Here is a 17,650-nt window from a genome sequence, read left to right as displayed (position 1 = left end):
AAATAAAGAGAAAATGTTCATTCTTAATAAAAACTAGTGCTGACGGTCAGGAAATTGAACCTTCTGCTAGCATTAGTTACAGGAGCCAAAAACATTGCTGCTGAATGTTTCTGGGGAGCATATGCTTTATATACTTGAAAGATACTCTTCTATACCAAGCCTTTGTAATTGCAGAGACGTGGAAAATAAAGGCAGAAATAATAAAGATTTCCTTTTCCTCTGGTAGCTCATCAGCCCAGGCTGTATTTGTGTCCAAGCAGAGAGCTGTCTTCATCCCAGCCTCTCTCCTCCCTGCATCCCCAGGATGCAGTCCTATGTGCAGTTAGCTGACATTTCCCTAATGAATCAAACCATTTGCTCCACAAATACGAGATGCAGGGCCAATATTTGCAAAAGCTGCCTTTAAAACTCTGGCAGCAATTTAGTGTGGTCATGTTTCTGAGTGTGAAGTTCTTCATGTATGAATGCTTGCACTCAGGATTTATTTGCTTGGACTGCACTCACATCCGTGCAGGGAGCGTGACCATGAACCCAAAGTTTTCCATGTGCTATCTGTTAGGTGGGGGAAAATGGGTTTAAAGGATTAGAAACCAGGTAAGGACTGGAAACCTGCTATGGATTTGCAGATCCAGGGTGGTGTTTAGGGCTATAGAGTAGGGAGTGAGTGAGAGGAAAGGAAAATGAAAAGATTTTTACATTTATGTGAAGCAAACCCAGCAGTTCTGCTACATTCACTGGTATCTTTCTTTCCTTGCACTTCACTAAGCAAGGGACAAGTGCCTTTCTGTGCACATCTGGGAGCACAGCAACACAAAGGGTGGTGTACAGATCCCAGAGGTGGCCTCAGACCCGGAAATGGTCTGGCCACATCAGCACCATCTAAAATCAAGGCTAATTAATCCTTGCAGGAGCATATCAGTGCCGGTGCTGCGGTGTTAACACAAGATGAGGCTGCATCCAGGACCTGAATGGGGACCTGCCATTCGGGTGTACTCGCTGACCTGGCTTGGGGAGCCCCGACACACCCCTGCCTCACATCTCACCTGCTATTCACTGTGCTTAGACAGGAGGGGCCACAGCTCAACCTGAGCACCATGTTTGCAAGGGGTATTTCTGAAGGTTTAGTGACATGCACTGTCTCAGCTGCACAAGGCAGGACCGCACCGCATGGCGCACACAGTAGGTGCAAGCCAGGAAGACGCCCCTTGCCCCAGCCACACACAAATCTGCCTCAGTACTGTATCGCCCCCATTTTTAGCTTTTTCTTCTTTGAAAGAAATGCTAAATTCAATACAGAAAGAAAACCACCAAAAGTCTTGCAGCTTTGAGGGAGAAAACTGCTTGCTCAGAAGCGTGAAATTAAATGCTCTCGAGTGTGCATTTGCCCAGCTCCACACCATGTGTACCTCACCAGCTCTGCAACGGGCTGAGAGCTCACTAATTCGCTCTATGGCCTCATCCTGCAAACATGCACCCCTGCAAGCGAGGCTTACTCATGGAAACACTATGCCTGCATTCCCGATAGCGAGCGGCTCGGGAGGAACCTGCTCCCAGCACTGCCCGGGGGACATGGCTGGCACCATCCAAGCCGTCAGCCTGGCACCCTCGGGAGGGCTCCAGCAGTACAGCAAGCCACCAAGCCTGGCCAAGAGCATGGGATCCCACAGCAGCTCTCAACAGACTCCAGGGACGCACCCAGGAGTTTTACTACAAGCAGTTTGCCTGCCTGTCCACACCTGTGTTACCAGAGTTTGCTTTGTGGTGTATTTTCATTAGGAAAATTTGGATGTTGGTGCTCCCTAGCCCCCAGCCCCCTCCAACAGCCTTCAAGTCCTCAGGGCTGGGCATGAGGCACGCAAAACAGGCTCGTGGCAGCTGACCCCCAAATCACGACAGCGCCTGGCACATTTGCAAGGCTGCAGAATGGTCAGTCTCCCGCTCCTCAACTTCACCAGTCAGACACATTGGGGAAAACTGGCCTCTGATCCACAAACCATGTTTTCTAGGGCAAGACAGGACCATACCAGTTCTGGAAGTTACGTCACGTCCCTGGGCTCCCAGCTCAGACAGTCCCCGTGGAGGTTGCAACTGCATTCTGCGACACATGACCCTTGGTCCCTGCCTGTGCACCCTCCCGTCCCCAAGTGAGAGGCTCCATGTAAGTGATCTCACACTTTGGAAGAGAAGAAAGCTGAGGGACCTACCCTTCTTTGAGACATGAGGTAGCAAAAAGTTGCTTGCTTGCTTGCTTTTAAACCCGATGGGTTTGAAAGGGTTGTCCCTCAGGGGGACACCCTCTGGGTGTGAGGTATGTCCCCACCACGGCAGAGGCTGAGGTACTCCCCAGGACCTCAGGAGTCCCCTGAGGACCACATCGTCTTTGCACTGCGGCGGGGAGCGCCTGCTGTGACCCCCTCCCGCATGGCTACAGCTCTGTTGGTAATGGTGCACCAACGTGCACGTAACACGTTCCAGACCCCTTTGGTTTGACTGGTGCATATTTTGACAGCTCAGAGAAAACATTTTGCAAGATGCACAGTCAAAGGCTCTTTCAAGCTGAGATGTTGTGGAAAGCCGCGTGAGCTCTCCAAGGCACTATCTCTCTCTCTCTCTGCCAGCTGCTTTAATGAAAGCTCCCTGTGCAGGCCAGAAGATACAGCAGGGAATAATACATTCCTTTAAATAGCATCCTAGCTGGCTTGAGGAGGCCATGAACATTTTAACTTACTTTATAATTTTCCTGTGGTTCAACCCTCTCCCCTGCAGCAGTCTGCTCTGGGCACCAGGGCCAAGCAAAGACATGGGAAGCCTTTAAAATGGCATTAGCTAACCCATGACTGTTCAGGGAGCGCTTGTGTTCATGTCCTTTCCCAAGCAACTCTGCATGCCGCACAATACCTACCCTGTAGTGTGCTGCTCAGACGTTAATTACCCGGAGGTAATTGGCATATGAAGACAGCGCTGAGGTCAGCAGAGGAGGCTTTGTTCCGCCAGGGACTGATCTCAAAGAGATGATCGGTTCAGTAACATGTGGTGCTGGCCAGAAAATGCTCCCCTAACATCCTCCACGTGACATTTTTCTAGAGGCAAAGCCAGCTAAAGAGGTCCCTGAATGTCCTCTTCCTTCAGACCCATGCAGGACAGTGAATGAAAACACTTGGGGCCGAGAGGGGAAATAAATTAATTGAAATTTTAAAAAGTGCACAGACCCTATTTGCAGCACGACCAACAGGTAATTGTTTTGACAAAGCAGCGGGACAGCAAACTGCCAAGCAACAGCAGGAAAATGTTTGAGGCTAAGGAGCATTGGGATTCCCTTAAAGCAGCTTTGCTCAAGATGAAGCGTGCATAGGGGACTGTCTCCTGGATGACTAGGAGTAGCATGAGGACAACACTGAGAGGTTTAAAATTTCTGTATAGAAAGTTATTTAGAATCCCACCCCATTGGAAATTTTGGATAAAAACTTAATATTCAGCGGCAACAGTAGTCTCCAGCCTAAATAAAAAATAAAAAGAGGAAAAATTGTTTTGGGGAAAAATATCAAAAGGGTCATTTTTCTCTGCTGAAAGCTGAAATTCTTCCACAAAAAACTAATTTTGCCACTCCCCAGAAAAAATATCAGTGTTTTTCCATGGGTGATTTTTAACGGTTGCCTCATTGTCTTCAGCTTCAGTGTTCCTTCCACAGAGCCTCCCAGCCCTGCCCTTGCCTCACTGTGCTTATCAGCTGGCACACAACATCTCCAGGATGGGACAGGTTTTTCTGTCATGCAGCTCACAGCACACCCGGTGTTGGAGTTTTAATCAGATGATGTTACTGATGGCAGTGCTCTGATACAGCCATAGCTTTGCAATGCTGAATGTGTGTGCTACCAGAGCATGTCAAAGCTGCTGGGCTTTCTCTCTGGTTTAATTTCTCTGCAGCACCCTGTGCTTCTTGTCTTGCTCTGCCACTGTCCCAAAATACAACTACTTCTTATCCTGAAGGTTCAATATTATGGGAATAATGGGTGGCACTGTAATACTTTGCGACACTGTGAGGCAAATGGTGTCAGAACAGCCCTAAAACAAGTGTCCCATGTTTTACAAGGGCATTTTAGGGACTATCCCTAAATTTTGTCAGGTGTTTTTCTTTGTTATGCAGCTCTACAAAGGATATTTTAAACCACTCATCTTGTCATGGCTTTGTTTGCTGATCTAAATGATTTGTGCTGCAAAGGTCTACCAGTTATCCATTCAAGTTTACCACAGAATATTAGAAAAAAAAGTTGCATCCTCATGGAAGTGTCAGCAGAACCAGATCTCATAGCTGGGAAGATCTGGTTTCGCTATGAGCCTTTGCCCTGAGAAAAGTTATTTATATTTTCTTTACAATGAGGAATTTGGCCTCTTGGGGGTCAAAATCACCTTTTCTCACTTATTTCCAGTGTTTGGGAATGAGTTAATTTGCACTGAGCCAAACCACAGTCAGAGTTCCTCACACCCAAAGCAAAACTGCCTTTGCTAAAAATTCATCTCCACGCAGCATTTCCAGCACAAGGAGAGGGCATCAAAGGAGCTTTTCATGGGAGCTGAACCACTTTCACACCTCCAGCTGCAGCTGTGTGAGAAAGGACTCTCCATTTTAACCACACTGAACCATCGTGGCTCTACTGATGCCAGTGAGTACAGGTGGCTTTTCCCTGCTTCCCAAACAGCAATTGCATCAGCCTTCACTTTTCACTTTGTAAAGAAGCCAGCCCTTTGGTAAGTGCAATGAGGGTGTGCACCGTGCCCTGTCACCAGCCCTGCACAATGGGGACCGGGGCACGCTGGTAGCGTGGTGCCAGCCTCTGGGAGAGGACCAATGTCCTGCACATGCTGCCACCAAAACAATCAGCATCAGGCATGGACCTGCCGCTGCAGGGCTTGCCCTTACTTGCAGGTGTTTGCAGTGAGAGCAGCAGGGACACCTGCCTTTGCCTTTCTGCTCTGGATGTGGCCGCGTCAAAATCCAGATGCAGAGTAACTCTGTTTGAGGATTAGGAATGCTGAGGGTCTGAAGTAGGTGCTGGGGGAGATGCAGACCAGACACCAAATCTGTTCTCTTGTGAGCTTTCCCATCTCAGGTGTCTCTCACAAATGCTGACCAGAGATGGTCACCTGTCTTACTGTTCCCCGCGCGATTCCCTCAAATCACACATAGTTCCCAACACCACAGCTCCTCAACTCCACGTCTTACACAGAAAACCTCTGCTCACCCCAAATCTTGCAGTTCTTTCCTTACCTTCCACATAACTTTCACCCATTTTTTCTCCCCCACATCCTATCATCACCCATGGGGCAGTTCAGTCTCTTCTTTGTCTCCTGCCCAAGGAAGGGCATGTCTAGAGCTGATGTATTCAAGAAAAGGAGCCCATTATCCCAGCAAAGTCTGAAGCAAAGACATATCCCTGCTCTGGGCTGGGTTCATACCATGCTAGCCCATGGACAAATCTGTTGCATTCAAGCATCTCCCTATGGCACTGCATTCAGACCTGTATCAGCTGCACCCAAGCCACAGACAGCTGCAGAAACTGGGTGACAGCACCATTTTAAATGCATGAATAAGCCAAAGCCCTGCAGAAACACATGCTGACACACATTCCTTGTGTGTCAGCTTAGCACACAAGGAGGCAGCTAATTTCTGGACATGTCCTCCATGGAAAGCACATTGTAGAGTACCTAGTCTGAGCTCAGAGCTGTGGTGTGCTCTGCATCACTGTCACCATCACTGATTCTCTGCCTGAAACCCCCGCAAATTATAAATCTACTGAACACAAACACCCAGCCCCTATACACTAGCCTTCCCACCCACCCGCTGCCCTTTCCCCCAGTCCTGGCAGTGCCTCAACGAGCTTGTCCAATGTGGAGATGCCACTTTCCCTGGGACAGTGGGAGGGAGAGGAGGAGCAGTCATCCAGGACCCCAACCCTTGGATGAAGGCTGGTACCTGTGGAGGTCCCAGCCAGGGACCCTGCTGGGTTCTGCCATCCCACCAGCCAGGAAGAAACAGCCCACTAGCACGTCCATGGCTCAGCTGTGGGAGCCTGCAGCCCAGAGAATTAAGTATTCAGCAACCACTAAACTCACAAATAGACAGTAGGCGCCAGAATCCTCAGCTGTGGCTCCTTGGACTACACTGGATTTACGCTGATTTAAGCCAGCTGAGGATCCACGCCACCAGGCCAAGTCCCACTGGCCTACCTCAAGCTGATGGCTAACTGACGTGACTGATGACTAAGATTTCCATTTAGCCTAACTGGAAGCATGAGCAGTGCCTGTGTAGTGCTACCATTGTTGACTTCAGCCTTTTGTCTTGGGCTGTAACCGATAGGCCTAATAACCGAAATCATACTGCATGCATTCATTCACCCTCTTCGCAAACAGCATGTTATTGAGCTCGGTGGTGAAAAGGCATGCACAAACACAATGGGGCTGGGATTAAGCCCAGCTGCATTACCAAAGTAAATACTTTTGCTGCTGACAGTTTGTCTGTAGGGATTTGGAGAAAAGTTTTGTGCATCTACTTAAGCAACATATGGTTTTATTTTCCCTGTTAACAAAAACAGTAGTGGTCAAAAGTCAACACCCTCTGATGACTGTTCAGTGGCCAATGTGGGAAGGGTTCGGTGGTCTACGTCCAGTTCTTTACATGTCCACGTAAAAATCATCCTCTTCCTGCATTCCTCTCTCACTTGGCACTGTGGTTTACAGTCCCCACAAGGAAGCCGAGGGGGTTTCGAGGTTAATCTCATCTGTCCTCCTCCTTGACTGAAAGCAATGGGTGATGTGGTTCGGGTTAAGATACTTTGCTAGCTTCTTTAATTCCCCGTGTGATGAAAACCCCTCCACAATCTGTTTTCTTGAAGCCTGAAGAGAGTCAGAATTAATCGGCATTAGCTGGCGGACGGGGCATGTCAGCTACTCAGACTTCTAAAGCAAACACAGAGCCGATGAGGACGAGCATCATGCCAAGAACACAAATGGTCTGAATTTAGCCCTTCATCTCCACGACGAATGCATACTGTTCTCCAAAGATCTCTGCAACACTCAATCAACAGCTGGTCACCTTCACATCTGAAACCGAGAAGAAAATCCACAAGAGCCTGGCTTTATATTTGGCGATGACTTCAGTGGGGTGGTAAAGGGCAAAAAGTTGGCCGAGCTTCCACGGGTGCCCATCTCACATAGCTGCGATGAAGCAATTGGCAGATACTGGCACTCAGCATCGTTGGGAAGAAATAAACCAACTACCACCATCATCAAACCCTCCATAGCTGATCCCCCTAAAAGATTTTCAAGCTTTCAAGATGCAAACAGGTCTTGTCTGCACTGAGGTAATGAGAATTACAGCAACTAGAGCACAACTGCTAACACTTAGCATCTGCAGGGTCAGAGGCAGCTCGAGAGCTGCAAAGGGGTGTTAACTAGACCTGCCACATGAAGTAATTGTTTTTAAGGGAGTGTATCCAAGCTGGAACATAGCAATGCAGAACATGCACACTAAGACAGGTGTAATCCCAGGCACAGTGGGTGGGAAGCAAGGCTGGAAAATCATGATTAAGAAGCCAAGATGTGTTGCATAATCCAGACTTCCCTGCCAAGATGAAAGTAGTTTTATTGAGGGACAGATGCTGCATGATGCCCAGGTATTCCCACAACGTGCTTGCCGTCATCAGATGCTACTGACATCTCTGGAAGCTGAAGGTCCAAAGGATTTTGCAGAGGATGCTCAAACCTGCCCACAGCCAGCCAGTGATGGGCAGGCAGCCAGGGCTGGGGGAGTTAAGCCAGGAAGAGAAAACGCTGCAGCTCAGGCTGACGTGCAAAGGGAGCTCACAGATGGGCCATCACAGTCCCATGGTCGCATACACATCCATCCACAGGAGAAAAAGGTAAAGGCAGAAATTGTTTCTGTTCCTATGGAAGACAAACGGTAAAAAACAAAAGCTTATCTTAACATTTTTCTGCAGAAGTCCAGGGTTTTTCATTCAAAAAGCAAAAACTGAAAAATGTTTGGTTTCTGGCAATCAAAAACTGGAAACTTTTTGGCCAGAAACCAAAACAATTTGGGGTTTCTGGGTTTTGGTTTTGTTTTGGGTTTTCTCCAAACTACTTAGCTTTCTTTTGCCAAAAAACTGCACATTTTTCAAGCTTTTTCTTTCTCAATGAAAACCCTAAAATTGTTGTTGAAATTGGACATTTCCCACATAATTTTTTGACTTTTTTTTTTTTTTTAAAAGGCATTTTCGGCAAAAAGAATGTTTTGAATGAACAATTTCATCCAGCTCTGTAAGCAGATCCTTTGGAGGTTCTATCATACCCTCGCTTTTATCTCCTCTTCCCAGCTCGCTTTTCATGCCCATGGGACTCAGGGCTGTGGCCATGGTTTGGTTTTGACCGCCACATGGCCAAGCTTTACCACTGTGGAGCAGCCGTGCTGACCCTCCTGGGGACAAACAGCTCTGAGGTGGGAATGGCTTGAACTTTGTCTATGAAATACCGACTATCTCCGTGGAAATCAAGAAATGTAGCAAATAAGTATCTGGAGTCTAGATTCAGCAGTTCTTTTACTTGGACCACATTTGGGCCCGTGGTTCCAGAAGATGAAGGTGCTGGTACCCGTCCTCCAAAGTGCCCAAATGTCATTTACCCACAGGTTTGCTAGAGCTGCTGACCCTGGTGCCACCATAAACTCCACAAAGTACGTGGGTATACAGTCTGCATTAATATTCAAGGTTTGGTGCAGGAAAAGTGGACAGGAAGTATGGACAGGAGAAATCAGACCTTATGAACTTCTGACACAAACACAATACTAGTGACTACAAAGAAAACAAAAATTTTTAATACTTTTTTTATCCCAAGCATGGAACTCGGAGACAGAGCTGTAGAGCAAACTCAACACAGAACTTAGAAGGTTTTTGCACCCTGTCTCCAGGGAGAACTTTCATCTGACTCAACGCTGAAACCAGAAACTTTGGAGAAGTAAGGGAAATTTGGGCTGGAGTCTGAGTGCCAGAGTTTAAGACTGTACTTTTATGAGGCAGATCCAAACTACAATAACAAATCTTAGCTTCCTGAAGTTCTGTGAATGTGAATTCGGACTGGGTTTTGAATTTCACTTTTCCAACCAATCTCCCATTAAATGGCCATTGAAAGAGCCATTCTTTGCCCAGTTAAAATTAAGAGATCTTGGAGTCTTTATAATAAAGTAGAGCTATCTTATGGCTGCTTTTGTTCCCTGGAAATATCCTCTTTTCTTGCTTTCAAGGTCTGTTGGGATGTTTTCTTTGACTGGGACACTGAACTAGTCCCTGAACTAGGTATTTCATGACCCTGCTAGAGCTAGGACTTCTGTAAGGAAGACCAGGAGAAGGAAGGCCAACATGAGGAGAGCAACCACGCATGTCAGTGGGAAGTGGAAGAGTATGCCAGGAGGGAGGGGGGAGGTGAAGAATCTCAAACTCTGGCAAAAATGTGATTGCCATCCAGAAAAAATGCCTACTTGGAGGACTTTGGGCAGGATGTTTGGAGGGATCAGCCAAGACAAGAACTATGACAGGAACAGGTGAATTTGGTGTGTGTTGGGGAAGGGAAGGAATAAGGAATGGGTGAGTGAGGACGAGGCAGGTGAGGGGCTGGTTATGAGGACGAAGGGAGTTGGGGACAGGTCAGGGATAAGGGGGAGGGGACTGAGGGGCTGGTAGGTTCTCATGGTGCAGGTAAAGAGAAGGGGCTAATGAAGGATTAAGAGGACTGGGTGGTTGGTGAGGAAGAGGAGCAAATGAGGTTTTGCTTTGCTCCCCCCCCCGCCACTCCCCCCTTGCATGTGGATAATAATGGCCCTTGCACTACTTTTAATCTGATTTTCAGCAAAGTTTGTTTAAGCCTTGACATAGTGCAACAACGCTTGCCAGCTGAGCTGTGGTTAACAGTGCTGTCCCCTAAGCCCCAGGCAAGCAAGGCAAAAGGAATAAAGTAGTTTAAATCTCTGCAAAACATTTCCCAGTTGCAACAGGGTGAAAGCATAGGCACAGTAAATTACTGTGATTCGGCTCGCTGTTAAGACATGCATCTGAATCTTCCACATACAGGAAAGACATTCTGTCATTAACACAAACCTAGAAACAAACTGAAATACCAGCACAGGCTGGTTTGAGAGGCCCTTGACTGGAGCGGTTAGCCTGGGAGGTGAGCTGGGGCTGCTCATGATGAAAGCCTCACAAATGGAGAGGTGGGTGAAATGCCAGACAGCCCCGGGAGAGAAGGAAATATTTATATTGATTTATTCTGACATTTGAACTGTAATGTCGTTATAATAAACCGTGCCCAAGGAGTGGTGTTATTTGGATTGTCTCAACACCTGATAGTGAGAAACCCAAGAAGGGGAAACTGAGGCAGGGCCAAGATTTGACATCCAGCTGCATAAGCTCCCTTTGCCGTCCTTTACCAGGACTGTATTCACCCATCGTGGACTTACATAGTTAAGAGGATCTAGGAAGCTCTGATTCCTTTGCTTTCCAGAGCTGTTACTCAGGAAAAGACTAATTAAGTAGCAGTGTTATTACAGCAGGTCCTCAAGTCTCCGAACACAACCAGAGGCGATTAGGCAGGCGTCAGCTACTGGGCGGGATTTCCCACTGCCCAGCTGTGTAATTATCACAGCAGCTAAGCCAAAATAATTTGATAAAGAAAACCAGCTGCAGGCTGCAGGTCTGGGAGATAGCACATGTCCAGCAGAAAGAGAAACAATCACCTCTTCTCCTCTGTATTTTTTCAAAAGAAAGATCAATGAAGACAAGCACACAACATTCCTGCAGAGGAGCAGATAGGAATATTGATTTCTGGGAAGCACCTGGAATAAGAATTAGGGGTACAATATGGCTTGCTGCAGTTTTCTTGGAGAACTGAATATTTGCTGCTGCCTCCCTCGCCTAGGGACACAGAGGAGGCAGGTGAGAGCTACTGAGGAGGGAGGATCTGTTGTATTGCTTTGAAATATGGATGCCATGCTGCAGCATCATTCCTGCAGAGAGGGGCTGAGGGCTGTCTTTAATACCCCTAATAAAGCACTGAAGTGGACTTTGAGTGATGGAAAAGCTTTGGGTTTGTTTCCATAAAATCTTCTGATTTCTGTTGTCTGTCACCTTGAGTAACCTCCTGCCTCAGTTTCCCCATCTCTAAAAGGATGGCATCTGTGTTAGGTACCTCACCGGTTGTCTCAGCCACATCACATAATGCCTTCAAACTGGGCATAACTCAGCCCACAGCTCAGGAGCTTTCCTGCCTGTCTGTGCCACCAGATGCACCTTCAAGAGATGTCTTCCCTGTCTATGGTCAAGGCTTTTGATTGCATGTGAAATGGCCATTAGCATCTCCAAATCTGTTCTTGCCTCCCAGCAATGAGCTGCCTGCCAGCAGGGAAGGCTGGTGCACAGGAGCGAGCAGACAGCCAAACACAGGAGAAAGACATGGGCTGCCAGCATGTATGGGAGGGGAACTGGAGCTATTTGGAAGAGCATATGCAGCTCCTTGCCATGGATCAGCAATGCATTTAGTGGTGTAGCAGGACAAAAGCAGGCTAAGAAAATGAGGAGAGGTTGCAACTGGGGAATATACCACCACCACCAGCAGCACAGAGTTGTCTCCACCCCACAAACTAAGCGTGGGGCCCAGCTGATCTGTGTAGGTAGAGAGTCTTCCCCTGGTTGTTTCTGGTATGTAGGTGTCCCAGCACATTGCAGCATGGTGTAGTCTGGCTGTGAGGAGCTCAGCATGAGTCACACATCAAACATGTGGTGATGGCCAGGACTGGACAGACAGCCCACCTCAACCTCCTGGCACGAAGGATGGTGTGAGAGGCAAGGGCCTTGGAAAAGAAGGTCAAGGACAAAAGCCAACGTTTTCCAGAGTAGCAGCACAAAGACATCCATTTCCATTTATATGTAGTATTTTGCTACTACTATTGTAGTAGTTTGCTACCCAATTCCAATTTCATATCACCACCCAAATCTATCTCTTCACTCCTATCTGAATTTATTTGGAGGTCTTTCCCTTCCTTCAAACAGCCAGGCAGGACCTATTCAACAGGTCCTCCTTGAACACTGTTTGCTTGGTGGAATCTGTAGGCAGGGACAGATCTCCCTTGATCTGTTGCATGAAGAACTCATTGCTTTCATGAAAGTCCCATCCTCACTCAGCCTCTAGCTTCATTCTAAGTGCCTGTGCAAATCTGCCAACCATTAGCAAATGCCCTCTCAGAGGGCTTTTCAACCTGCAAATCCATTTGCACTTAAATTGCCTGACACACAGCACTTGGCCTGGATGAGTAACGAAGTGTGTGACCTTCCAGCGATCAACCATTGCTAATATCTCGGCTATTTCAAATGTTTAAGAACTTAATTTAATGCAGTGAGAACAATTTGATTGAATGCGCAATATCTGTAGCAGCTAATTAACCACAGTAGCCCAGAGAGGTCTTGGACTTCATACAACCTTTCAATATAATTACAAATTTTTAACAGCAAAATGAATTTAAATCCAGCCTGACACAGCAATCCATCTTCATCTCCAGATAAAAGGTAGCACACACGGTATTAACATTTAAACAAAAGCCATGGGCAGTGGAGAGAGACAAGGAGCATTAGCAGATGAATTGCTAACAGCGCTGTGGGAGGGGAGGGGTGGATGAGTGCATTGCATTGCACAGGTCAGACTTACAACACAGCCACTCACTTTGGTAACTTTGCCTGAAATCCATGAGTTTTGACTTCATGGCAAAGGCAGGGCCCTTTAGGTATACATGTGCCTCCTCTGGAGGACCAACCAGGTGTGTTGCTACTGACTCATCCTCCTCCTGAATGTGCAGTATGGCACATACCAGCAAGCGTGAATGATCACAGCCCTGCTTTTTTTTAGAGCTGTTTCCCAGCAAAGTGGATCTGAACACAACCACCCCCCACTCCTCTGTGCCTGGGTAGGCAAGAAATGTCCCAGTTGCCTTCTTGCTCCCATCCTGCAGTGTCTAATGTGAACGCTCTACCCTCCTGTGAGCCACACCTGGAGCTTCCTCTGGATATTTCCTGCTCTCCCATCTTCCCGGGCATGGCTTATATGCTGTGGCTTGCAGGGACATAAGGATTAGGATACAGAAGTTGCAAGGTCAAATTTTGACCACACTTGCTATAGCCATGATGGGGATTAAAGTGGACTTTAGGACATTAGGTGGGACTCATGGCCCCCTAATCAAAGAATCAGAATCATAGAATGGTTTGAGTTGGAAGGGACATGATCCTTAGATCATCTATTTCCAACCCCCTTGCCATGGGCAGGGACACCTTCCACTAGATCTGGTTGCTCAAAGCCCCATCCAGCCTGGCCTTGAACACTTGAGGTATGGGAGATCTCTGGGCAACCTGTGCCAGTGTCTCACCACCCTCACAGTAAAAAATTTCTTCCTAATATCTAACCTAAATCTACCCTCTTTCAGTTTAAAGCCATTCCCCCTTCTCCTATCACCACATGCACCTGTAAAAAGTCCCTCTCCCTCTTTCTTATAAGCCCCCTTCAGGCACTGGGAGGCTGCTATAAGGTCTCCCCAGAGCCTTCTCTTCTCCAGGCTGAACAACCCCAACTCTCTCAGCCTGCCTTCATAGGGGAGGTGCTCCAGCCCTCTGATTGTCTTTGCGGCCCTTTGGACTCTCTCCAACAGGTCCATGTCCTTCTTATGTTGAGGGTCCCAGAGCTGGACACAGTACTGCAGGGAGGGTCTCACCAGAGTGGAGCAGAGGGGCAGAATCACCTCCCTTGCCCTGCCGGCCACACTTCTTGTGATGCAGCCCAGGATATGGTTGGCTTTCTTAGCTGCGAGTATACATTGCAGGGTCTGGTTGAGCTTCTCGTCACCAATGACACCCCCAAGTCCTTCTCCTCAGGGCTGCTCTTAATCCCTTCTCCACCCAGCCTGTGTTTGTGCTTGGGATTGTCCTGACCCATATGCAGGACCTTGCACTTGGCCTTGTTGAACTTCATGAGGTTCACACAGACCCCACTCTCAAGCCTGTCAGGGTCTAATGCAGCATTTCAAGCAGTTCAGGGGAGTCGGAGATGTCTGCTCCTCTCCACTGGCTGTAAAACACATCAGACGTGATTCAGGAAAGCAGTAAGTTTGGGTTCTTCTAACATACAGAGCATCTCTGCGCACAAAACTTTTGTTGATATAAATGGATGCAAGAAGCATGGCGTGGGGTCACTCCCTTGCAAAGCCCTGACATTCAGCAGTATCTGACCTGAAAACTCAACAACCACGAGACACCTTCCCAGCCACCTCCCAGGCAATAATCACAAAAGGGGACGAATACATCTGGAGTTTAAATTTGCTTTCTTGGGTTGAGCATTCTGCATTTAGAGAGTTTCTTCTAAAAGCCATGAAAGCGAGAAGCACATTTTAAGTGGAAGGTGAGATTTCTCCTTCAGCAAGCAACCACCTGCCCTCAGTTGCTTGGATGAGGCATTTTAAGATTTTCTGGAGCCTGTACTACAGTAAAGCCAGTGCAGTTAATTTCCATGGAAGTGCTCCCAATTTACACTGGTGTAAATAAGAGCAGGACTAGACTGACAGTAAAACAGACAAAAAAACAATGAGAATAAACCACAGATGTCCTCTGATCATGATAGTGGGTAGCATTAGTGGATATTAGTAGCTCAGAATAAATAGATAGGACATAAAGGAACTATTTGTTCTTGCTGTTAAGAACCTTTCAGATTCCTACTTCGCTTGTATCTGTCAGAGACATTTTTTCCCCCAAGAGTTTGTGAAACATTACCATAAATCTGTCTGATGTGAGTTCTAATTGCCAAGTTCAAAACTAGGCTGACTCTGCCAAATGTGATAGCATCAGCTGGTGGCGTCATTTGTCATTGTTACAGGCAAATAAACCAGCGAGTTAATCAAAGGGGATGAAAAATGAAGTGGTTTCATTTTTTGGAGTCCTGAATCCGATTCCTTCTCCTTTCTTCTCACCAGTCTGCATCAAAATGCCAACACCACCAGCTGGCCAAAAGGCACTCATTCAAAAGTCCATTGTAGACAACACATAGGCATATTTTCTCAGCTGATAAAATCAAGGACAAACAAGAGGAGGTAATAGTAAGTAGGAGAGAGGAAAAAAATATTCTCTGGACAGTGCAGCTGAAGGAGATGAGCAGATAGGCAATCCCTGCTGCTCAGACGGCACTTGGGTCCAAGGCCCCTCCACATCAAACTGACATGAAGTCTCTCTGGAAGCACAGAGCAGTGAAACATATTCTTCCAAGGGCCCCTTGGACTACTGCATAAAACAGAAAAAACCCGCCAGAAATCAAAATCTGAATGAGTCCAAGCATTTGGGAATCCCATTTGTCAGCAATATGTTGCCTGGAAGCTCAGACCTGGGCTTCTGCTGTTTCTATGTGGATCCCAGCTGTGAGGTGGTGTTTGACCACATGATCACTGTCCTTCTCTTGCAGACAGAAACAGCTGCTTTTGCAAATCTTTGCTCTTAATATGCCAGTGCTGGCCTTTAGCAGATCCAAACTAGATGAGAAGATAACATTTTTTGGTCAGCAGGAACCCTGCTTATCTCCTTCTTAGATACCTTTGATGGAAAGACAAGAATTATTTACCAGATGGAGACCTAATGTATTTCGTATGGTACCTCAAACTGATAAAGCAGGCTCCCTAACGCTCAAGGGATTCAGTCAAAGCGTTCTCTTATCATCCTTCTAGCTTCCCTGAAGCACTATGAAGAAATTATGTGGCCAGCACCACACTGGAAGTCTATGGAGATGTACAGGCACTCACAAATGAACGGAGTGATGGGTTTAGCATTTGAGTGACAGCTGAGTGTATGTGCTTCTAGCCTGTTACAACTGCAAAGTAAATGTATGAGCTGAAAACTTTCATAGTGCCTAATGGTCAACCCCAGGACAGAACCAAGGTCTTCCAAGTCTACAGCCAAGACCAGCAAGAGCATCTCTCCTCATTCTGAATATCTTGAAGGTGGTTTCTCATACTTTCTTTTCCCCCTTAGTCCATCCCCCACTACCTCTCCTAGCAAACTCTACTATGAATCTGATGCAAATAATCCTGAGCTTACATGTATTTGTAAAGAAGTAGAAGACTAAGAGCAAAACAGGGTCTTCTGCACAGCTCTGTCCTCATCCTCCATCTAACTGCCCTTACCCCAGCCACAAAAGCCCCAGACTCTTGCACGTATAATAGTTATTCCTCCTGCCTTTATCTTTTTCTTGATTTTCCCTCTCTTTTACAAGAAAATCATGCTTTAGTTTCACCATTCCTTGATGTGAAGTTTGCTCAGGCAGAATCAGAGCAAATAAAAGGTGAGGACCAGATACTTCTCCACAACCAGCTGTGACTCCTTTAAACTCCATCTTCTTCACATCTTAACATCCAGAGATGAGCAGGTCTAGCCCTGCCAAGGTGCACTCCTGACTGGGGTGTCAGATGCAGCAAGGCTTGCACTTTGAGATGCCAGAAGAAAAAAGCTGTTTTCTTCATCATTATATGTGGAATAGCTTCCTCAATATATGTGGACGAAGTGGAGGGAACAGTGACATTCCCTTTGCCCAAAGTTCCCATAGCTTTTAGGACTTTTAAACTTTCTCCAGAAAGGTAAGTGGAGACTTAGCCCAGAACCCAACAACATCTGTGAAAAAAACCCAAATTAGTAATTTAAAGAAAAACAAAATCGCCTCTCAGGGGGCTTGATCTTATGTTCTCTGAATTTGACCTCCTGTGCACTAATGTGCATGAAAATACTCTCCACAATGAAACATTTCTTCATAGGTAATTATCTTAATTTTTATTACACAGGAATTCCTTTTCCTGTCAGACAGGGTTTGGGTGAGCTGAGCACTGCTCATAACACCTCTAGTTCCTCCCAACAGATATCACAGTGGATGAGCTCACAGAACGTGCATTTCCCCTCTACAAAATTTCAAAATGGGACCACATCCCTACAGATTTCCTATAGCCTACAAGCAGGGTGCATCCGATTTGTCCCTCCAACTCAACAACAGCAGTGGCTGGACATGCTGCAAGGGTTCAGGAAGCAAAGGCTGAGACAGAAAAGAGAAATGCCATTGTAATAAACAAGTGAAAAGCACATATAAGCTAGAAAGAAGAAATGAACAGCAAGAAAGAAGCAGCATGAAGAAAATTTGGAATAATAACTGATACAGTAGCAAGTTTCTGCAGGTAAGACGTGTGACCAAGGTGTCTTCTGTCTGCCTAAAATGCAGCGATCAGCACACTGGCTTAGTGCATACAATAGCAGTGGGCCTCAGAGGTCAAATCATCCTGCAAGACTCAAGATCATCTCCTTTACTATGAATGAGAGATCCTACTGCTGAGTATCTCCAGCTGAGGTCTGCTGAGGATAGTCTTGTATCCCCCACATCTGGCATCACAGAGCATTGGTCATGGTCTGAGACCCCAGTGTCCTGTGCCAATGGCTCACTACATCGGCATGTTCCCATTCTGAAAGCCGAAACCAAACCAAAAACACATGTCATCTTGCCAAAACTCACAACTCCACCCCAAATCTCATGACCTTTGAAATCTCAGATT

General features: G+C 46.7%; 1 long non-coding RNA gene across 2 annotated transcripts in view; it reads right to left on the bottom strand.

Moving 5' to 3' along the window:
• Positions 1 to 6,543: 6,543 nt before the first annotated feature.
• The window catches only part of LOC129734708 (uncharacterized), a 29,028-nt gene continuing 17,921 nt past the window's right edge, over positions 6,544 to 17,650 (bottom strand). For both annotated transcript variants that reach the window (XR_008730224.1, XR_008730225.1), the window contains exon 4: positions 6,544 to 7,941. This is a non-coding gene — a long non-coding RNA (uncharacterized LOC129734708). The remainder of the gene's footprint in view (positions 7,942 to 17,650) is intronic.

Source organism: Falco cherrug, chromosome 1, assembly GCF_023634085.1.
Source record: "Falco cherrug isolate bFalChe1 chromosome 1, bFalChe1.pri, whole genome shotgun sequence".
NCBI lineage: Eukaryota > Metazoa > Chordata > Aves > Falconiformes > Falconidae > Falco > Falco cherrug.
The sequence above is the reverse complement of the archived record's forward strand: the minus strand, read 5'-3'. Positions and strand labels throughout refer to the sequence as shown.